Source organism: Anolis carolinensis, chromosome 2 (genome assembly GCF_035594765.1).
Source record: "Anolis carolinensis isolate JA03-04 chromosome 2, rAnoCar3.1.pri, whole genome shotgun sequence".
Lineage (NCBI taxonomy): Eukaryota > Metazoa > Chordata > Lepidosauria > Squamata > Dactyloidae > Anolis > Anolis carolinensis.
Genome location: NC_085842.1, coordinates 1,858,968 through 1,879,412, shown reverse-complemented (window position 1 = coordinate 1,879,412; position 20,445 = coordinate 1,858,968). Strand labels below are relative to the sequence as shown.

General features: G+C 45.2%; 1 protein-coding gene across 3 annotated transcripts in view; it reads left to right on the top strand.

Moving 5' to 3' along the window:
- LOC103282060 (zinc finger protein 814-like) overlaps window positions 1-20,445 on the top strand; it is a 49,491-nt gene that overhangs the window by 15,796 nt on the left and 13,250 nt on the right. The window contains exon 1 of one of the 3 annotated variants that reach the window (XM_062972730.1): window positions 20,273-20,331. The exons of the other annotated variants lie outside the window; for them this stretch is intronic. The gene's annotated coding sequence lies outside the window, so the exon portion shown is untranslated. Of the gene's footprint in view, window positions 1-20,272; window positions 20,332-20,445 lie in introns of those variants that run through there. 3 annotated transcript variants of the gene reach the window in all.

Here is a 20,445-nt window from a genome sequence, read left to right as displayed (position 1 = left end):
TTCTTGCTCCTCGCTACCTTGTTGCCTTGAATCAAGCCTTGTGTTCCTAGTATCAAGTTATTTCCTAGCCTTGCTCAAGTTCATGGACTAAAGGACCTTGTCATCTCCCCTCACTTGCTTGGCAAGTGAGTGTTTCGGTTATTGGATTACAACTTTGGACCTTAATATTTCATATTGGACATTGTTTCTTTGGACTAATTTTGACCTTTCCTGAAAGGTCTAACTCTGGACTATTTTCTACACTTGTTTTTATTAACTTTTTATACTCCTTCAATAAAGATATTAGATAGATTCTGGCCTCTGTGTATGGTTATTGGTGCCCTGCAGCCTGGGTCCTGACAGTTTGACTCCGCCACCCTAAGCACCAATTAACCTAGGCCAGAATGTCCACCGGAACCGTGCCGGGTGGCCAGCCACTTAGCTACACCATCGACAAGGAGGAAGTGGACCGCATCCGTGATAAGCTCAATGCGCAGGAGGGAGAAATAAAGGGATTGAAGGAACGCGGAATCCGACTCCCGGCCCTGGCATTGCCAACCAAGTTTTCCGGAGAAGCTTCTAAGGTTCATGTTTTCTGTCGCCAATGCCAAGCTTATCTAGAGGCCCGCAATGCCGAGTTTCCCCAAGAAGACATCAAAGTGGCGTGGGTCTACAGCCTTTTAGACGGGCCAGCGGCCAACTGGGCGACGGCACTGTTCGACCAAGGTTCTCCACACCTAAGATCAGCGCAACACTTCTTGGATCACATTAAGGCGACTTGGGGGATCGAAGACAATTTGGAGGCCGCCGGCCATAAACTCCGGCGCCTCTCTCAGGGGGACAGACCCTTGTCCCAGTACATAGCCGAGTTCCGAGTGCTGGCCCACAGCACCGGATGGAATGATATAGCCCTCAGAGGACAATTTCGGGAGGGTCTCAACATCGAGATGTTGGAAGAAATCTCCAAAGTGGATCCCCCCCACTGTCTTGAAGCACTCATTGATCAGTGTTTACGAGCTGAAGTCATGCTTGCCAACAGAAAACAATGGGTCCGAGGCCAGAGCGGTAGAGCTGGGGTGAAACCTCCCGCTCCCACCAGCGTCCAGCCGCGTCCAGTATGGAGACCCCCGCCACCAGCCCCATACCCCAGAGGGAGCGAGGAGGTGCCGATGCAGTTGGGCAATGTGCGTCCCAGGTTAGATGCCGCCGAGAAGGCTCGCCGCCAACGCCTAAATCTCTGTTGGTACTGCGGAAACGGGGGCCACTTCGCTAGAGAGTGCCCAGCCAAAGGGAAGCCCCCCGCCCGTCTGGCGGCGGCGTCCTCCACGGAGACGAAGACGTCTGAGGCGGCTGGCGCACAGCCGGCGGGGGAAGCCAGCGACCGGGCGTAGAGAGGCTCGCCAACCCGGTCAAAAAACCCACTCAAGAGCCGCCAACCGGGGTCCTATTTCTTCTAGTGGTCACCTTGTGGTCAGCAAAAAAGGGACCAGTCATGGTCCATGCCATGATAGACTCAGGAGCTACAAACAATTTCATTGATAGAGAGTATGCCGACTCTCTGGGATTACAATACCATGACTTCAAGAATGCCCGTGTGGTGCAAGCCATCGATGGCCGCCCCCTCAAGACGGGTCCCGTAAGCCAATGGTCGGAACCCACCAGAATGTGGATAAGGGAACATATGGAAGAAATTTCCTTCTTTGTTACCGAGGTTCCCCATTTCCCTGTGATTTTGGGAATTCCTTGGCTGACACTTCACGACCCAAGCATCTCCTGGTCCAACAGAGAACTGCAGTTTGCTTCAAAATATTGCCAAAACCATTGCCTTGTAGCCAAGGTCTGCCATGCCACAGACACTGAACCCATTATCACCTTGCCCAAGAAGTACTCAGAATATTGGGATGTATTCAATGAAAAAGAAGCCGAGAGGTTACCCCCCCATAGACCTTATGACTGTGCCATTGACTTGGTGGAGGGGGCCCCGATCCCACGAGGGCATCTCTACTCCCTGACTGAACCGGAGCAAGAAGCTCTCAGGGAGTTCATAGAGTCAAACCTTCGCAAGGGATTCATCAGACCCTCTCAATCCCCAGCCGCTTCCCCAGTGATGTTTGTGAAAAAGAAGTCAGGGGAATTACGCTTGGTGGTGGACTATAGAGCATTGAACAATATCACCAAGCGGAACAGCTATCCCCTGCCCTTAATCTCGGACCTACTAGACCGACTTCGAGGGGCCAAGGTCTACACCAAGCTGGACCTTCGGGGAGCGTATAATCTAGTTCGCATCAGAGAAGGGGACGAGTGGAAGACCGCCTTCCAGACTAAATTCGGATTATTCGAGTCCCGAGTTATGAATTATGGATTATGTGGAGCTCCCGCAACGTTCCAGCATTTTGTCAATGACATCTTTCAGGATTATCTAGATCGGTTCTTGATCATCTACCTGGACGATTTTTTGGTGTTTTCTAGATCACAATCAGAGCATGAGAACCACGTCAGAATGGTGTTACAACGATTGCGGGATCATGGACTTTATGCCAAGCTGGGAAAATGCGCTTTTGATCTACAAGAGGTAGATTTCCTGGGGTACCGCGTCTCACCACTAGGGCTCTCCATGGACCCGGCTAAGGTTTCAGCAGTATTGGAATGGCGGGCGCCAACCAACAAGAAAGAGGTGCAACGATTCTTGGGGTTCGCGAACTATTACCGTAAGTTCATTCCAGACTTTGCCCGCTGGTCTGACCCAATCACCAGCTGCATCCGTGGGAAACAGCCTTTCCGCTGGACAGATCAAGCAGAGAAAGGGTTCCAGCAACTAAAGAAATTATTCACGTCCCAACCAATCCTTCAGCATCCAGATCCTGAAACCCTTTTTGTCGTGCAGGCGGATGCCTCCGATGTGGCGATTGGGGCTGTACTCCTACAACCAGTGGGAGACCATCTTCATCCTTGTGCCTTTCATTCCCGTCAATTGACCGCGCCAGAGAGAAATTACACCATTTGGGAAAAAGAACTATTGGCCATAAAGGCAGCCTTTGAAACTTGGAGACATTGGCTAGAAGGGGCCAAATTTCCCATTGAAGTCCATACTGATCATCGAAATTTAGAGCATCTAAGAACTGCCCGCAAGCTAAATCAAAGGCAACAACGCTGGGCTTTATTCTTTGAACGTTTTAACTTCCAAATTCATTATGTAACCCCAGCCCAGACCAAGCAAGCAGATGCTCTGTCACGGAAACCGGAATACGCTGCAGGGCGCAAGGAGACCTTTGAGTCTCAGCTGCTACAACCCGAGAACTTTGCCACGCTCACAGTGGGAAACACCAAATCCACTCCCATTGAATCAACCTCCCCTACTCCAGGACCCCTTTGTGCTCAGGAAATCAGGGCTAATCAACAAGCAGACGCCTGGGCACAGGACCAACTTCGCCAAGGACTACGTTTTCCCTTTTCGCTTAAGGATGGGCTACTTTGCTATAGAAATCATGTTTACATCCCCCCAGGACCGGGCAGGGAAAAAGCACTTCGTCTGTGTCATGATTGCAAGCCAGCAGGGCATTTTGGGCTATTTAAAACCATGCATTTGATTCTAAGAGATTTCTGGTGGCCCAAGATCCGCAAGGATGTGGAAAAATATGTCAACACCTGCCCAGTATGCCAGCGCTCCAAGACAAGAAGAGAAAAGCCCACAGGGCTTCTGCATCCTCTCCCTACCCCATCCCGCCCATGGGAAATAATCTCTGCGGATTTTATCACTGATCTACCACCTTCCTGTGGATTCACCACGATCCTAGTGGTGGTGGACCTTTTCACCAAATTAGCCCATTTCATTCCCTGTGATGGCCTTCCCACGGCCAAAGAAACTGCAGATCTATTCCTCCAACATGTTTTCAGATTGCATGGATTGCCCAAGAGTTTGGTCACAGACCGTGGGTCCCAATTCACCTCTCGTTTCTGGAAAGCACTACAAAAACTATTGGGCATAGACTCTCGTTTATCTTCGGCTCATCATCCCCAAACAGATGGACAAACTGAGCGCACCAATGCCACTTTGGAACAATACCTTCGCTGTTATGTGAACTATCAGCAAGACAATTGGGCTTCCCTGTTATCGCTGTCAGAGTTTGCCTACAATAATGGGGTCCAGGCTTCTACTAAAGAAACGCCGTTCTTTGCAAACTATGGCTTCCATCCACGTTTCTTTCCTCCTGTCATTGAAACCTCAGAAGTTCCCGCAGCAGAGGACTGGCTGCAGGAACTCACAGCAGTGCAACAACTTTTGCTCCAGCAACTGGACCAAGCCAAGGAGGATTATAAACGCCACGCTGACAAACATCGCCAGCCGGGCCCCGAAATCAAGGTAGGAGACCGGGTTCTTCTGTCCACTCGCTTTTTGCCCTCCCACCGTCCCTGCCGGAAGCTAGATGCCCGTTTCATTGGTCCCTATCCAGTGGTGGCACAACTTAACCCCGTGACTTTCAAACTCCAACTTCCGCGCTCTATGCGCATTCATCCAGTGTTCCATCGCTCCCTGCTCCTTCCGGCGGATGGTGTGCGCCCAGACGCAGACCGGCCGGCCCCCGACCCTGTTTTGGTGGGCGGAGAAGAAGAGTTCGAGGTTCAGGACATTTTGGATTCTCGCTTTCACCGCCGCCGCCTACAATATCTCATTGATTGGGTAGGTTTTGGCCCCGAAGAGCGCTCTTGGGAAGACGCTTCCACGGTTCATGCCCCTGATTTAACCCGCCACTTCCATCAGACCTATCCCGCCAAGCCGCGGCCCCGCGCCTCGGGGAGAGAGCGCCAGTTTGAGAGGGGGCTTGAGGAGGGGGATAGTGTGATGACTCATGGGCCTTGTAGTCCCATTCCTAGTACTGTTGTGACTGACGAAGAGGAGAACTTGGGTTTTCCACCATTTCAGCCAGAAAAGGAACCATTTCAGCCAGAAATTGAGCCTTTGCACCTGCAGGAGGCTTGTCTCCCAGAAATCTCCCAAACAAGCCCTGAGGCTAAATCTCCTGTGTTTTCTCGCCACGAGTTTTGTAAACATCAGAGAGCGGTTCAAGCGGCCTCTCGTAGGAGTGCGAGAATAGCAGCAAAGCATTGAGATGATTAAGCCTGTTCCCATGAGAAGTTTTAGGGAGTCATACATCTGGACACAGAGATTGACTTTCGTTTCTGGTTCCCCAGAGAAGCGTTCTCTGGTGGGGAAAACAAGGCCTATTTAGGTTCCTTACCCCCGGAAAGATCTTGCGGAGTCAATTCGTCAGCTACTGGAGCAAGTTGTGTGTGGACAGCGCGCTCCGTTTCCAAGCCTCGTTCCTGTTTCAAGCCTTGTCCCTGATTTCAAGCCTTCGCTCCTGTTTCTGCCTTGTTTACCTTCGCGGACCTTGCCTTGTTTCCCAGGACTCAGTCTCGCTTTGTTTTCCCGGATTTTACCAAGTATTTCCACGGATCTTGTTCTTGCTCCTCGCTACCTTGTTGCCTTGAATCAAGCCTTGTGTTCCTAGTATCAAGTTATTTCCTAGCCTTGCTCAAGTTCATGGACTAAAGGACCTTGTCATCTCCCCTCACTTGCTTGGCAAGTGAGTGTTTCGGTTATTGGATTACAACTTTGGACCTTAATATTTCATATTGGACATTGTTTCTTTGGACTAATTTTGACCTTTCCTGAAAGGTCTAACTCTGGACTATTTTCTACACTTGTTTTTATTAACTTTTTATACTCCTTCAATAAAGATATTAGATAGATTCTGGCCTCTGTGTATGGTTATTGGTGCCCTGCAGCCTGGGTCCTGACACTACCCGTATCAAAAAAGACTCTAAAATCAGGACAGTAAATAAAAATCAACACTCCAAAAATGAGAATTACAGGCATGAAACAATCTGGGCCAGCTAACAAAGGATTCCCCCCAGGCAGAAAGCAGGCAGGCTTTGAAAATGAAATTCAGTGTCAATCAAGGTGGCCAGCTGCAACATTCACACTTGCCTCAGGCAGACAAGAATTCTTTCTCCCACCCTTGACATTACACAGATATATTAACCCCACGTGCCTAGTTTCCAACAGACCTCACAACCTGGAACATGGCCATACAGCCTGGAAAACTCACAGCAACAAAGTTATCAGACCTCCATTATGAAAACGGGTGCCTTTTGGGAGATTGGAATGGAGTGATTTCACCAAAGAAAGACAAACTCTCGGGGAGGAGATGCAAAGAATATACTGTATATACTCAAGTGTAAGCCTCTCCTCCTTTCCCATGCAGCGCACGCCTTCCTCTCCTCCTCTCTCGCCGCAGTGCGTGCCTTCCTCTCCTCGGCGCTCGTCTTTCCCACTTTTCTTTATTCATATACACACTGCATTTCCCCCAAAATGTATAGTTAAAATACATTTAAAATACAAAATGTATAGTTAAAATAGTTAAACTATGGTGATTATTGGAAGGATATGTAAGCACATTCACATTGAAGAAGGTTAGAATAATAATTTAATCAGAGTTGGACAGTCTTAAATCTTAAATTACAGTTGTATGTAAATATTCAAAAACATTTAACCTACTGATGCCTCAATTAATCTAATTTTATTGTTATCTATTTTTATTTTGAAATGTACCAGTACCTGCTGCATCTCCCACCCCCGTCTTATACTCGAGTCAATAGTTTTTCCCAGTTTTTTGTGTTAAATTAGGTGCCTCAGCTTTTACTCGAGTATTTACGGTACACATTTTTCAGAAAGACAAAAGGCTTTCTCTAGAATTGATAAGATATGGATATCTGCCAAACTCACAACCTATGTTCAGAAGACAGAAATCCTACCCAAAACTATCTCAGATCATAATCCATTGACTTTAGTAATTAAAAAGAAAGTAAAACACTTAGATGGCAGCTGAATGAATCACGACTGCAAAAGGAGGACGCAATTGAGAATTTGAAAGAAAAACTGAAAGAATATTTGGAACTTAATTTAAATCAAGTTACAGATATTCAAACAGTATGGGATGCCAGTATAGTTTATATTAGAGGATACTTTATAAAATGCAATACTGAAATGAGAAAGAATACACAGAAACATTTTCAGGTAATTTCAGATGATATTAAAAAAAGAAGAGGAGTTAAAGAAAAATCCTTTGAATTCAAACATTCTAACTCAGATAAAACTCCTACAAAAGCAATTATCATGTTACTAGTTAATGAATTGGAAACTAAAATAAAGAATGCAAAAAAATTACTTTGAATCACCTAACAAACTAGGGAAATGGTTAGCATATACATTGAGGAAAGAAAGGCCAAAAAATGTAATTGTCAATTCTTTATTTATGTATTTATTTATTTATGACATTTTATACCGCCTTTCTCTACCCTGAAGGGGACTTACTGTTAAGATACAACATGAGGATAAAATATTAATGAATGATATCAATATTCAACAGGCTTTAAAACATTATTACATTAATTTATATAAGGGTGACCACATATCTCTACAAGACATTGAGAATAATTTAATTGTGCAAAAGACGCCAAAAATAAATGTTCACAGTTCACAGCCTGTTATGCCTTCAGCTTTGCTGCATTGTTGGATTTTAATTTGTAGGGTTGAATTTTATTTTGTGCAGAGAACCTTTGGACCTGAGGAGGGATTGTTTGTTGTTGGGCAAGTGTTAAAGCATTTCTCACCAGGCAATGGGCACCTTCCCTCTTCCCTTGGGTTTGTTACAGCACGAGACTTGTTCTTCATGTTCCATGAGATCTTTCTCTGTTCAACTCCTGAAGAGACTTTCCCCTCATTTGTCTGCAGGTAACTTCTGAAAAAGTTCTTCGAAGAACACGGCGTGAGAGCTTTGCCCGAGGAGTGCTCTAAGTCTAAAGTGACTTCAAGATACACAGCAATGACAACAAGAAAAAATAATTAGTAGAAAAATATATTTCAAGTTACAAACCTATGCAGTTAACAGGAAGAAATAAGATTGTGCTGAAAAAAGAGAGGCTTGGAAAAGCGAGCAGAAGGCTACAGCAATACAAAGATTGTGCTATTCAGGAGGTTATGTCTGTGAACCCCTGGCGTAATATTTGAATTATAAATATAAAAGAATGGCAAGTCCTCTACCTCCCTATCCTAGATCACAAACACGGGAGAAGTTACATCAGTGTGTGGAATGTGGAAAACAATTTGATAGGAAAGGTTCTCTTACTAGACATGAACGGACCCACACAGGGGAGAAGCCCTATAAATGCATGGAATGTGGAGAAAGCTTCAGTCAGAGTGGCAGTCTACGTTCCCATCAAAGGACCCACACAGGGGAGAAGCCACATAAATGCATAGAATGTGGAGAAAGCTTCAGTTGCAGTGGCAGTCTACATTCCCATCAAAGGACCCACACAGGGGAGAAGCCTTACAAATGCATGGAATGTGAGAAGAGCTTCAGTCACAGTGGCAGTCTACGTATCCATCAAAGGACCCACACAGGGGAGAAGCCACATAAATGCATAGAATGTGGAGAAAGCTTCAGTTGCAGTGGCAGTCTACGTTACCATCAAAGGACCCACACAGGGGAGAAGCCTTACAAATGCATGGAATGTGAGAAGAGCTTCAGTCGCAGTGGCAGTCTACGTACCCATCAAAGGACCCACACAGGGGAGAAGACACATAAATGCTTAGAATGTGGAGAAAGCTTCAGTCGCAGTGGCAGTCTACGTTCCCATCAAAGGAAGCACACAGGGGAGAAGCTCTATGAATGCATGGAATGTGGGAAGAGCTTCCGTTGGAGTGGCAGTCTAAGTTTACATCAAAGGACCCACACAGGGGAGAAGCCCTATAAATGCTTGGAATGTGGGAAGAGCTTCAGTCGGAGTGACAAATTACGTTCCCATCAAAGGACCCACACAGGGGAGAAGCCATATAAATGCATGGAATGTGGGAAGAGCTTCAGTCACAGTGATAAACTACGTTCCCATCAAAGGACCCACACGGGGGAGAAGCCCTATAAATGCATGGAATGTGGAAAGAGCTTCAGTCGCAGTAGCAGTCTGCGTATCCATCAAGGGGTCCACACAGGGGTGAAACCATATAAATGCATGGAATGTGGAGAATACTTCAGTCACAGTACCCGTCTGCTTATCCATCAAAGGAAGCACACAGGGGAGAAGCCCTTTAAATGCATGGAATGTGGAGAAAGCTTCAGTCACAGTACCAATCTACGTTCTCATCAAAGGACTCACACAGGGGAGAAGCCTTATAAATGCATAGAATGTGGAGAAAGCTTCAGTCGGAGTGGCAGTCTACGTTCCCATCAAAGGAAGCACACAGGGGAGAAGCCCTATAAATGCATAGAATGTGGAGAAAGCTTCAGTCAGAGTGTCAGCCTACGTTCCCATCAAAGGAAGCACACAGGGGAGAAGCCTTATAAATGCATGGAATGTGGAGAAAGCTTCAGTCGGAGTGGCAGTCTACGTTCCCATCAAAGGAAGCACACAGGGGAGAAGCCATATAAATGCATAGAATGTGGAGAAAGCTTCCGTTGGAGTGGCAGCCTACGTTCCCATCAAAGGAAGCACACAGGGGAGAAGCCATATAAATGCATAGAATGTGAAGAAAGCTTCAGTAGCAATGGACATCTACGTTCCCATCAAAGGACCCACACAGGGGAGAAGCCACATAAATGCATGGAATGTGGTAATAGCTTCAGTCGGAGTGACAAATTACGTTCCCATCAAAGGACCCACACAGGGGAGAAGCCGTATAAATGCATGGAATGTGGAAAGAGCTTCAGTCGGAGAGATACTCTACAGTCCCATCAAAGGACCCACACAGGGGAGAAGCCACATAAATGCATGGAATGTGGAAAGAGCTTCAGTCGGAGTGACAAATTACGTTCCCATGAAAGGACCCACACAGGGGAGAAGCCATATGAATGCATAGAATGTGGAGAAAGCTTCTTTCAGCGAAGCAGGCTATGTTCCCATAAAATGACCCACACAGGGGAGAAGCCACATAAATGCATGGAATGTGGAGAAAGCTTCCGTCGGCGTGACAGTCTACATTCCCATCAAAAGACTCACAGGGGAGAAGCCATATGAATGCATGGAGTGTGGAGAAGGCTTCAGTCAGAGTGACCATCTGCATTTCCATCAAAGGACCCACACAAGGGAGAAGCCATACAAATGTACCCAATGTGAAAAGTGCTTTAGAGAAAGTTCAGCATACAGTAGACATCACAGAACTCATGTTCCTCTAGAGGAGACGGGCCTTTGAGTTTCCGAGCTCTCTCTAAAAAAGCACTGCAAGGAAAGAGGAAGGCCAGCACCTTGATCTCTCTCCCCCAGAACTGCAGTTTGTGTGGCCTTGGCTGACGACTACTGGGAGCAGGTGTCACTCAGAGGGGCTCTTTTCTCCGGATTGCAGCAAGCTTGGAAGGGGTTCACCTAACCTCCTCCCCAAGGAGACCCATCGCAGGCTTCTAGGATGATCTGTGAAGGTTTGCTGAAATGAGCAGCAGCTGAGATCTCGGGATAAAAGGTTCTGAAAAAGAATAGCTCTTTGGTTGCAGATAACGTCATATCTTCATACTCCTGTCTCATGTCTTGGCTCTGCTTCATTCAACGGCATTGAATGTTTGCTGTGCATGTGTATTGTGTGGACTGTGATCCGCCCTGAGCCCCTTTGGAGAGATAGAGCGGAATATGAATAAAGTGTTGTTATTATTATTATTATTTTGGGCTCTAGCTCTGTACCTGTAACCCTTTTCTGGACTTTGTTGTATACTGAATATTTGACTCTAAATTCTGGACTGACGTTCTGGTTTCGTTTATGGACTGGACTTTGTTTGTATCCCTGACTTGCTGGCTTGATTTTGGGACTCTAAATTCGGTTTTTACTCTTGATATTTGATGAACTCTGCGTAATGAACTCTTGGCATATGACCATTGGTCTGTAACCTTGGGTCTTGTTTATTTTTGCTCCTGACCTGGATCTACAGTACTCGACGTGTCTGCATTAACTGGACTCTTGACCTGCACTTGTGTTCATTGTTCCTTCGACTGTGTGGCTCCAATTGCATTATTTTTAGCCCAGTGGTTTCCAACTAGGGATCACTTGACCAGGGACCACTCTCCAAAATTAATACCAAAAGGGTTACAACTCAGTTTTTGGTCAACTTTAGATTCGGTTTGGTTATTTGGGGTGCTGATTCAGAAAATGGCATTGGACAGACCACATCAGCTCTAGTTCCTGATACAGAACACATGCCACCCAGTAGTCGCCATCTGCTCGTCCACAGAAAACCATATTCAATAAACCTCGGCACTATAGGAGGGTTTTGCGAGACTACTCGCTCTCATTGCAATGGTGTAGTAATGGTGAGGCCATGGACCCTATTTAAGCTCTTCCGGACCATTGGTGGCCCACGGACCACAGATTGGCAACCACTGTTTTAGCCGGACCAAAGACTTCAGTCTTCCTGTAAGTTAATATGGTCTTGACTTATCTTGTGTTTGTTTAATAAACCTCAGAGTTTATACTAGGAGAGCCCTGGAACACGAGACCATCACTCTTCATGTGCATTTATCGTTGCTTACAGTGAATCATTTTTGGTATTTGGGACTGTTTAATCCCCACCTTTGGCAAAGGGTCCATTAGGATACACAACATATCTCCCTAACAGCAGGGAATGGAAGGCAAAGAATGATGACAACGACTGATGTACATTCATGAATCAGTTCAGATGGACACATTAACTAAATTGATGAAGTATAGAGTACAGAACAGTATTGAAAGGAGATAAACAGATAATCATATAGTGAGTGAGAGGTTTCTAGACTATGGTTTGGGGTCCATTAATTTTGTTCTTATTGTGCAAGGTGTGTATTCTTGTTCCCTTTATATTTGTTAAGTAGTCATTTAAAAAAAGGTACCAAAGTTATAATTTGTGTAAAAAAATAAAATGCCAAAATTGTAATTTGTGTAAACAGGCTTTGATTTGTTTTTCTTTTTCTGTGTTTGAATAAAATGTTTTTTTTAAAAAATAAAATGTGATATAGTAGCTTTAAAAAGCCAATGTGATTCTAGGCTGTACCAATGGGAGCATGATGTCTAGATCCGGATAAGTTTTAGTTGACTCTGTGTCCAGTTCTGAGCAGCTCAATTCAAGCAAGAGTTTGGGATGCTAGAATGTGTCCCGAGAAGGACTCTAGGGAATGGCTGAGGGAGATGAGTGTGTTTAGTTTGGAGGGGAAAAAGGCCGACGGGACAAGAGAGTCGATAATTGGAAGCATGTCCCATTGAGGAGAAAAGGGCAAGGAATAGCAAACACAGAGCTACAGCTGAGTGTATTGTTCTTTTCAAACAATTAAACATTCATCTTCTAAGTCTAAACGTTAGCAAGGTCATTGAAAAGTAGAGTCCAGCAGTCTCGAAAGTTTAGGACTCCCATGCTTAGGCTTCAGGACTAGTATTCAGGACTAAAGTTGGTTGTGGAACGCCCTCCCAAATGATGCCAGGGAGGCTCCCTCTCCTATCTTTCCGCAGGAAAGTTAAGACCTGGTTGTGGGACCAGGCTTTCAAGCAAGAGCAGCAGCATCAATCACTACCACACCTTTTAGAACTCACTGACAGACCCAGTTTTTAGACTCCAAATGTGCCAGTTGTATATTTATATGTATACTAGCTGTGCCCGGCCACGCGTTGCTGTGGTGAAGTCTGGTGGTCTGGGAAATAAAGTATTGAGGAATTGGTGGTAGTTAAGGTCAAGGGTAAAGGTTTTCTCCTGACGTTAAGTCCAGTCGTGTCTGACTCTGGGGGTTGGTGCTTATCTCCATTTCTAAGCCGAAGAGCCGGCGTTGTCCGTAGACTCCTCCAAGGTCATGTGGGCGGCATGACTGCATGGAGCGCCGTTACCTTCCCGCCGGAGCAGTACCTATTCATCTACTCTCATTTGCATGTTTTCGAACTTTAGGGTTGGCAGAAGCTGGGGCTAACAGTGGGGGCTCTCTCCGCTCCCCCAATTCAAACCTGTGGCCTTTCGGTCCAGAAGTTCAGCAGCTCAGCGCTTTAACACGTTGCGCCATCAGGGGATATTATTTCCTAAAGGTTGTGAATATACAATATTTTGGATTTTTTTTTGTCTGTTGGAGGCAAGTCTAATTGCTGCAATTAGGGAAAATGATTAGCATGTAATGGCCTTGCAGCTTTAAAGCCTGGCTGCTTCCTCCCTGAGTGAATTTTTTGTTGGGAGGTGTTAGCTGGCCCTGATTGTTTCCTTTCTGGAATTCCCTTGTTTTCAGAGTGTTCTTCTTTATTTAGTGTTCTGATTTTAGAGATTGTATTGTTCTGTTCTATTATACCACTGTAATTTTTATATACTCAGATTTAATGTTTTTGAATAGTTGGAGCCAGATTGTATTCATTTTCACAGTTCACAGCAACACAATAATAATAATAATGATAGTAATAATAATGACTTTGGTAATACGCACTGCTTCACTCCCTTCTCAGCTTCTTTTCTGGAAGAATCGTATCTTGGGAGATGTTAGCTGGCCCTGATTGTTTCCTTTGTGGAATTTCCAATTTCCCTGCTTTCAGAGTGTTGTTCTTTATTTACTGTCCTGGTTTTAGAGATTACATTGTTCTGTATTATTCTATCACAGTAATTATTTCATATTACAGTAGAATCTCGCTTATCCAACATTCGCTTATCCAGTGTTCTGGATTATCCAACGCAGTCTGCCTTTTAGTAGTCAATGTTTTTGTAGTCAGTGTTTTAAATTCATTGTGATATTTTGGTGGTAAATTTGTAAACACAGTAATTACTACATAAACATTACTGCGCACGGAACTACTTTTTCTGTCAAATTTGTTGTATAATATGATGTTTTGGCGCTTAATTTGTATAACAATTACCTAATTTGATGTTTAATCGGTTTTTCCTGAATCCCTTCTTATTATCCAACATATTCACTTATCCTGTCAGCCTGTTTATGTTGGATAAGTGAGACTCTACTGTATATTGATAATCTTATATGATCTGCTTAGAACTGGATTATATGAAGCCCCTTCTTCACAGCTGTATAAAATGCACACTGAAGTGGATTATATGGCAGTGTGGAGTCAAGATAATCCAGTGCAAAGCAGATAATTATAAATGGGTTATATAGCTGTGTGGAAGGGCCTTGAGTCTACACTGCCATATAATTTATTTATTTATTACAATATTTATATCCCGCCCTTCTCACCCAACAGGGGACTCAGGGCGGCTTACAATAAAACACACATATAAAAACTATACAATACACTATAAATCAGTTTAAAAATTAACTTACATAAAACATTCATAAAACGCATTATAAAATACAGATAGGCGTGCTCAAGTTTAAAAGACTGGGTCTGTCAATTGAGTTCCAGTATACATAATAGTAATTAATGCTGCTGATTCTTATTCGAAAGCCTTATTCGAAAAGCCTTATAATCCAGTGCAAATTAGATAATCTGTGGAAGAGGCCTAAGTGAGGCCTAAATCTGCCTGTCCCCTAACTGAACCCTGGCTGTCCCTTGGCTGAGCTGGTTGCTAGGAGACCAAGTGGGCAGAGATTAGCCCTCTTAACTGGCAGCAATTGGATAAAAACAATTATTGCTTTCCCTCTAATTAGGACTTTATTTTTCTTTTCTTTTTTGTTGTATCAACCTAGAGACGTGGATGATGGGTTGTGTTGTCAAATTTCGAGGTTGGGGGGCCTGTAGTTTTGTTGTTTTGCCGGTGCCGATTCCATTACTCTTTTATATATATAAATTACTAGCTGTGCCCGGCCACGCGTTGCTCTGGCTTAGTCTGGTGGTGTTGGTCAGTCTGCATTAAGTTGTATTTATGCTGTGACCTCCATCCTTCTTTATACTCACATTAGTAGTAGTATTTGAAGTCCGTTACTGTAAAGATCATTGTGTTTTATTCATGATTGCTATGTTAGGGTTGACTGTTTAAGGTTATATATTTCAGCTATTCTTATACAGAAGCTGGGAGCCTCTAAGGCATGGCCAGGAAAAGGGGCGTGGCTTCACCTTGCTGGTGGAAGCCTTAGAATTCAAAATTTAGCAGTTGGAATTCGGCAGTTGGAGTTTGTCGGTTGAGCAGAGCAGTTGGTTCTGTTCAGTGAGAAAGGAGTGTGATCGAAAAAAAAGAGATTGTGGGAGGAAGTTGAGCAGCTAGAGAGTTTTAGCGGAGAAGGGCTAAAATTAAAGTTGCTGAGCCTTTAGTAGGAATAACTAAAGAGCTGAGGCTATATCCCTAAGTCAAGGAGGACTAGGGTTAACCAGTTAAACTCCCCAATCCAAGTTTGATCGGGTACAGGTCAACTAAGTTTAAAGAAGGACAGTATTCCTAACTGAAAGAAGCAAGTAATATAAAGCTGATACCATACTAAGCTCAGTGAAACTATTGAGAAATCTTGCAACACTTACTGTACAGAAGTAACATCGTTCACCTCAAGATATAACATTCTTGCAACCATCAAGCTTTGTGCTATAAATAAACAAGTTACTGTTTCTTCAAATGTTGCTTATTATTTGAGCAAAGCATCTTTCAAAGGTGGTGGCAGCGACAACATTGAAAAGTGGAATACATAGAGGTAGAAGGTGAATCCTTCGCAATTTGGTGGCAGCGGTGGGATCCAAAAAGATTCCATCCCTGTCATCACACTTCTTTACATTTGGTGGCAGCTGTGGGATCCAAAAAGATTCCATCCCTGTCATCACACTTCTTTACATTTGGTGGCAGCGGTGGGATCCGTGTAACAAAGACTGATTCAGTGCCTGGGATCCGTGTAACAAAGACTGATTCAGTGCCTGGGATCCGTGTAACAAAGACTGATTCAGTGCCTGGGATATGTGTGACAAGAACTGATTCAGTGCCTGAAATTCGTTTGGCAAAGGTTAGTTGGTGCCGAAGATCAGCTTTAGGTAAAAGGGCTGAGGTAAAACTTGTCTGGAAATGGCCACCAGGAAACAGAAAAAGTTGGCAGAGGAGGCAGGAGAGCTTTCCTCCTCAGATTCAGAACAAGTAACCTTGTCTGAAATGTCTCTCAAGTATCAATCAGAGATGAAGAAATTAGAGATTGAGGAGAGAGAGAGAGAGAGAGCCAGGCAGGCTGAATTGGAAATGAAAAAGATGGAGGCTGAGGAAAGAGAGAAGGAGAGGGCCAGGCAGGCAGAGTTGAGGAGAATGGAAATAGATTTGGAGAAGCAAAGATTGACACACTCTCAACCTCATGCTGATACCCAAGAAGGGGATTTGAGAGCTGAAGCACCTGATGTAATTTTAAAAAGGTTTCCCAGATATAACAAGGAAGATGATATAGAAAAGTTCCTTATATCCTTTGAAAGGTGCTGTAAAGATTTTGAAGTGAGTGAAGACAAATGGATGTTATATCTGAGGCCACAAATTAGTGGAAAGCTTCTAGAAATATATAGTGATATGGCTGAAGACACTCACAGAGATTATAAGATGTTTAAACTGCAGGTACAACAAAAGTTTCAGTTGACGCCTGAATTTTACAGATTAAAGTTCAGAACTTTAAAGAGGGACAGACACCAAAGTTTTGCGCAAGTTGCTTCAAAGCAAGCTCAATACTTTGACAGCTGGGTGAGGACTTCTGAAGTAGATTCCTTTCTGCAACTTAAGGAACTATTGAAGCTGGAGCAGCTCTTTCACCTAGTTCCCTCAGAATACAGATGGCTAATTCAAGACCGAAACCCAAAGACAGCCAACGAAGCTGCAGTTATGATTGACCAGCTAATTACCTTGAAAGAAGGTTTTAGGAAGGAGGAAGAACCAAAAGAGAAAAAACCTCTAAAGCCGACGTTTTACCCTCGCGCACGCACACAGATGCAAAGGGGAGGTTCAGGAGAAAACACCGCCTATAGGAAGCGTGAGGCAGTTGCAGGCCAAGCCAGGCCTGAGGAAAAGATAAAATGTTACCATTGTGGAAGGCCAGGGCATCTTAGATACCAATGTAACTTAATCAAGAAAGACAGGTCTACGTTCTTTGTAAATAGAGCTCCAATAGAACAAGAAGTGGAACCTGAAGTTAAGTCTAGAAGCCCTGATGCGAGGCCAAAAGAAAAACAATGTTTATTTATCCTTTCAAGAGAAATCTCTGAAGACTATTTAGAATCTATTGTCATAGATGAGATACACACGCAGGGATGGAGAGACACTGGGTCGGATGTCTGTATTATACGTCCTGAAGCGGTCCCACAGAGATACCAACATCCCTCTTCAGAGATAAATTTAAAGGGAATAGGTCCGTCGATACCAACCCCTGTAGTATCCTTACCCATCAAGTACAAAGGCTGGGAAGGATTATGGGACTTCGCTGTCTGCGCGGACATCCCATACAAATGTTTGATTGGGAATGATTTAAATGGAAAAGTTAGGAATTGGCAGAAAGAAGCTGATAAACATGAAGGCAACATGGAGGTCCACACTCCAAAAGCCAAGTGTTTGACCATCCAAGCTAGCTCAGAGCAACTTCCTGAGTCTAGTTCGAACATCACTGAGTTGGTCAGCGGAATAGAGGGAAAACAAGAGATACTGCGAGAGCAGCTAGCAGATGAAACATTACAACCTTTGTTCTTGCAAGCTCAGAGCGCCACAGGGACAGAAGAAAGTAAAACTCCTAAGTTCGTACTTAAGGAGGGAGTTTTATACAGGAAAAGTACAAGCCATAAGACTTTGAATAAGCCAGAAACACGTACCCAAATAGTGGTACCTGTAAACTACAGGAAACAACTGTTAGATGTGGCCCATGACAATCCACAAGGAGGGCATTTGGGGGTTAGAAAAACCGCCCAAAGAATCAGCAAGAACTTCTTCTGGCCTGGCATGTATCAACATATCAAGGAGTTTTGCAGGTCGTGCGATACTTGCCAAAGGTTTAGCACGGGAAGAGATAAGACCAAAGCTCCTTTAGTTCCCATGCCGGTTGTTGGGGAACCCTTTTTCCGAGTAGGGATTGATCTAGTTGGTCCTTTGTATAAGCCCAGTCGGAGAGGATACAAATATATCCTCACAGTAATAGACTATGCAACCAGGTATCCAGATGCAGTGGCTTTGACCAATATTGAAACTTCCACCATAGCCAATGCGCTGTTATCAATGTGGGGAAGGACTGGATTTCCCAGAGAGCTTGTGTCAGACCTGGGGACTCAGTTCACCTCGCGGCTAATGAAGAAGTTATTAGAGTTGTGCGGAATTAAACACCTAACGTCCACACCTTATCATCCGCAAACGAATGGCCTAGTAGAAAACCTGAACAAAACACTAGTGAAAATGATCAAGGCCTATAGCCAGCAGAGACCCCACGACTGGGACACCAAGTTGCAGCAGCTGTTATTCGCATATCGATCAGTCCCACAGGACAGCACTGGTTACTCGCCTTTTGAACTGTTATTCGGAAGGAAAGCTCGTGGACCCCTTGATTTGATCAGAGAGCACTGGGAAGCAAGTCCTACGCCAGATCCTGTTCCTGTCGACGACTACATCAAAGATCTTCAGTCAACATTAAAGATGGCCAGGGACATCGCCCAGGAACATCTTAGGACGGCCCAGGAGCAACAAAAGATCCGGTATGACGCAACGTCGAGACCCCGAGACTTCAACGTCGGAGATGAGGTCCTGTTTTTAACACCCAACAAGAACAACAAACTACAGATGGACTGGACTGGACCGTGGAGGATCGTCAGGAAGCAGAACCATGTGAACTGTGACATCCTAGATGAACGATTGGGGATTGAGAAACGGGTGCATGTAAACATGGTTAAGCCGTATGTAAATAGGTCGGCAAATGTTTACTGTATAGTATCAGAGGAAGATACAGGTCCTTTTTCATTTTGGGAAGGTGATAGGGAGATACATAGAAACTTGGATAAAGTATCCATAAATTCAGACTTATCTCCATCACAACAAAGAGAGGTTAAAGGAATCTTGGCTAAGTATAAAGTCATGTTTTCGGATTTACCCGGGAGAGTGCAGGGAGTGCAACATAAAATATGCACCGGTGACGCCGCACCGATAGCATCCCCTCCCTATAGGGTAACGGGTAAGATAAGCGAATGCATAGAGCAAGAGGTCAGGGAGATGTTAGATTTGGATATAATCGTGCCATCCAACAGCCCTTGGGCTTCGCCCATAGTGTTAGTAAAGAAGCCAGACAAAACCGTAAGGTTTTGCATAGATTACCGGCGGTTAAATAAAATCACCCAAAACGACATGTATCCGATGCCCCGTTTGGATGATTTACTAGAAAGAATTGGAAAAGCCAAATTTGTAAGTAGTATTGATTTGACTAAGGGGTTCTGGCAAGTGCCTATGGCACCTGAAGACCAGTCCAAAACGGCCTTTAGAACTCAGGGAGGACTAGGAGCAGTCCTAAGTCAAATTGATGAAGATAGAGAGGATAGGCCCATACTATTCCTCAGTAAGAAGTGGCATTCTAATGAGAGCGAGCGAGACCAAGGAGGGGGAGGGCGGAGGAGGGGGTGAGTGTGGGGCTGTGTGGTCCCCGAGTTTGCCCCCTCCCTCCCTCCCTCCCTCCCTCCCCCCCTCCCTCCCCCCCTCCGGCCTGAACCCTCCCCCTTATTTATTGGTTTACACTGTTTTAATTCCTTTTAATTTGCCTTTTGTTTTGTATTGTTATATTGTGTGTTGAGGCCTTGGCCTTTGTAAGTCCTTCGGGAGATGCTAGCGGGGTACAAATAAAGTTTAATAATAATAATAATAATAATAAAATAATTATATAGCAGACCTGTAATATTCCATATTCAAAACAATTCTACATTCTAAATTCTAATTCTAAATCTCACCGGGAGAGAGAGAGAGAGAGAGAGAGAGAGAGAGCCTGCGGGCCTGAGTTCGGCCTCTTCACCGTCCCGGACTGGGCAGCAGCAGCAGCAGCCCCAGAGGGTCTGCCCGGAGACCGGTGACGCTACGGCAGGAGCCCGATTCCTATTGGCGGGTCCCTAGAATGACCGTTAACGGCCGAACGGGGAACAAAAAGGGCCGGGGGAGAGTCTGCCCGGAGACCGATGACCCCGGAGAGGAAGGCGGATTCCCATTGGAGGAAAAGAAAGGAGGCGCGTCTCTCTCTGTGTGGGGCTCCGTTAAAGTGCCGGGAAGCCCCGCCCCTCTGTGGGCATCCTGCCCGCGGCCGCCATGTTAGCTCTGGGCGGAAGTCCACCGAGGAAGGGAGGCCTCTTCCTAGAGAGGCTGAGGACGAGTGGGGGCGGGTGAGCGCACTTCCGGAGGAGGAAGAGAGAGCGAGCGAGCGAGCGAGCGAGCGCGGGAGACCAAGGAAGAAGAGAGCGGAGGAGGGGTGAGTGTGGGGCTGTGTGGTCCCCGAGTTTGCCCCCCCCTCTCCGGCCTTCCCCCTCCCCCTCCGCCTGGCTCTGCCTCTGCCCACAGGCCTCCCTCTTTCCTGCCTCTCCCG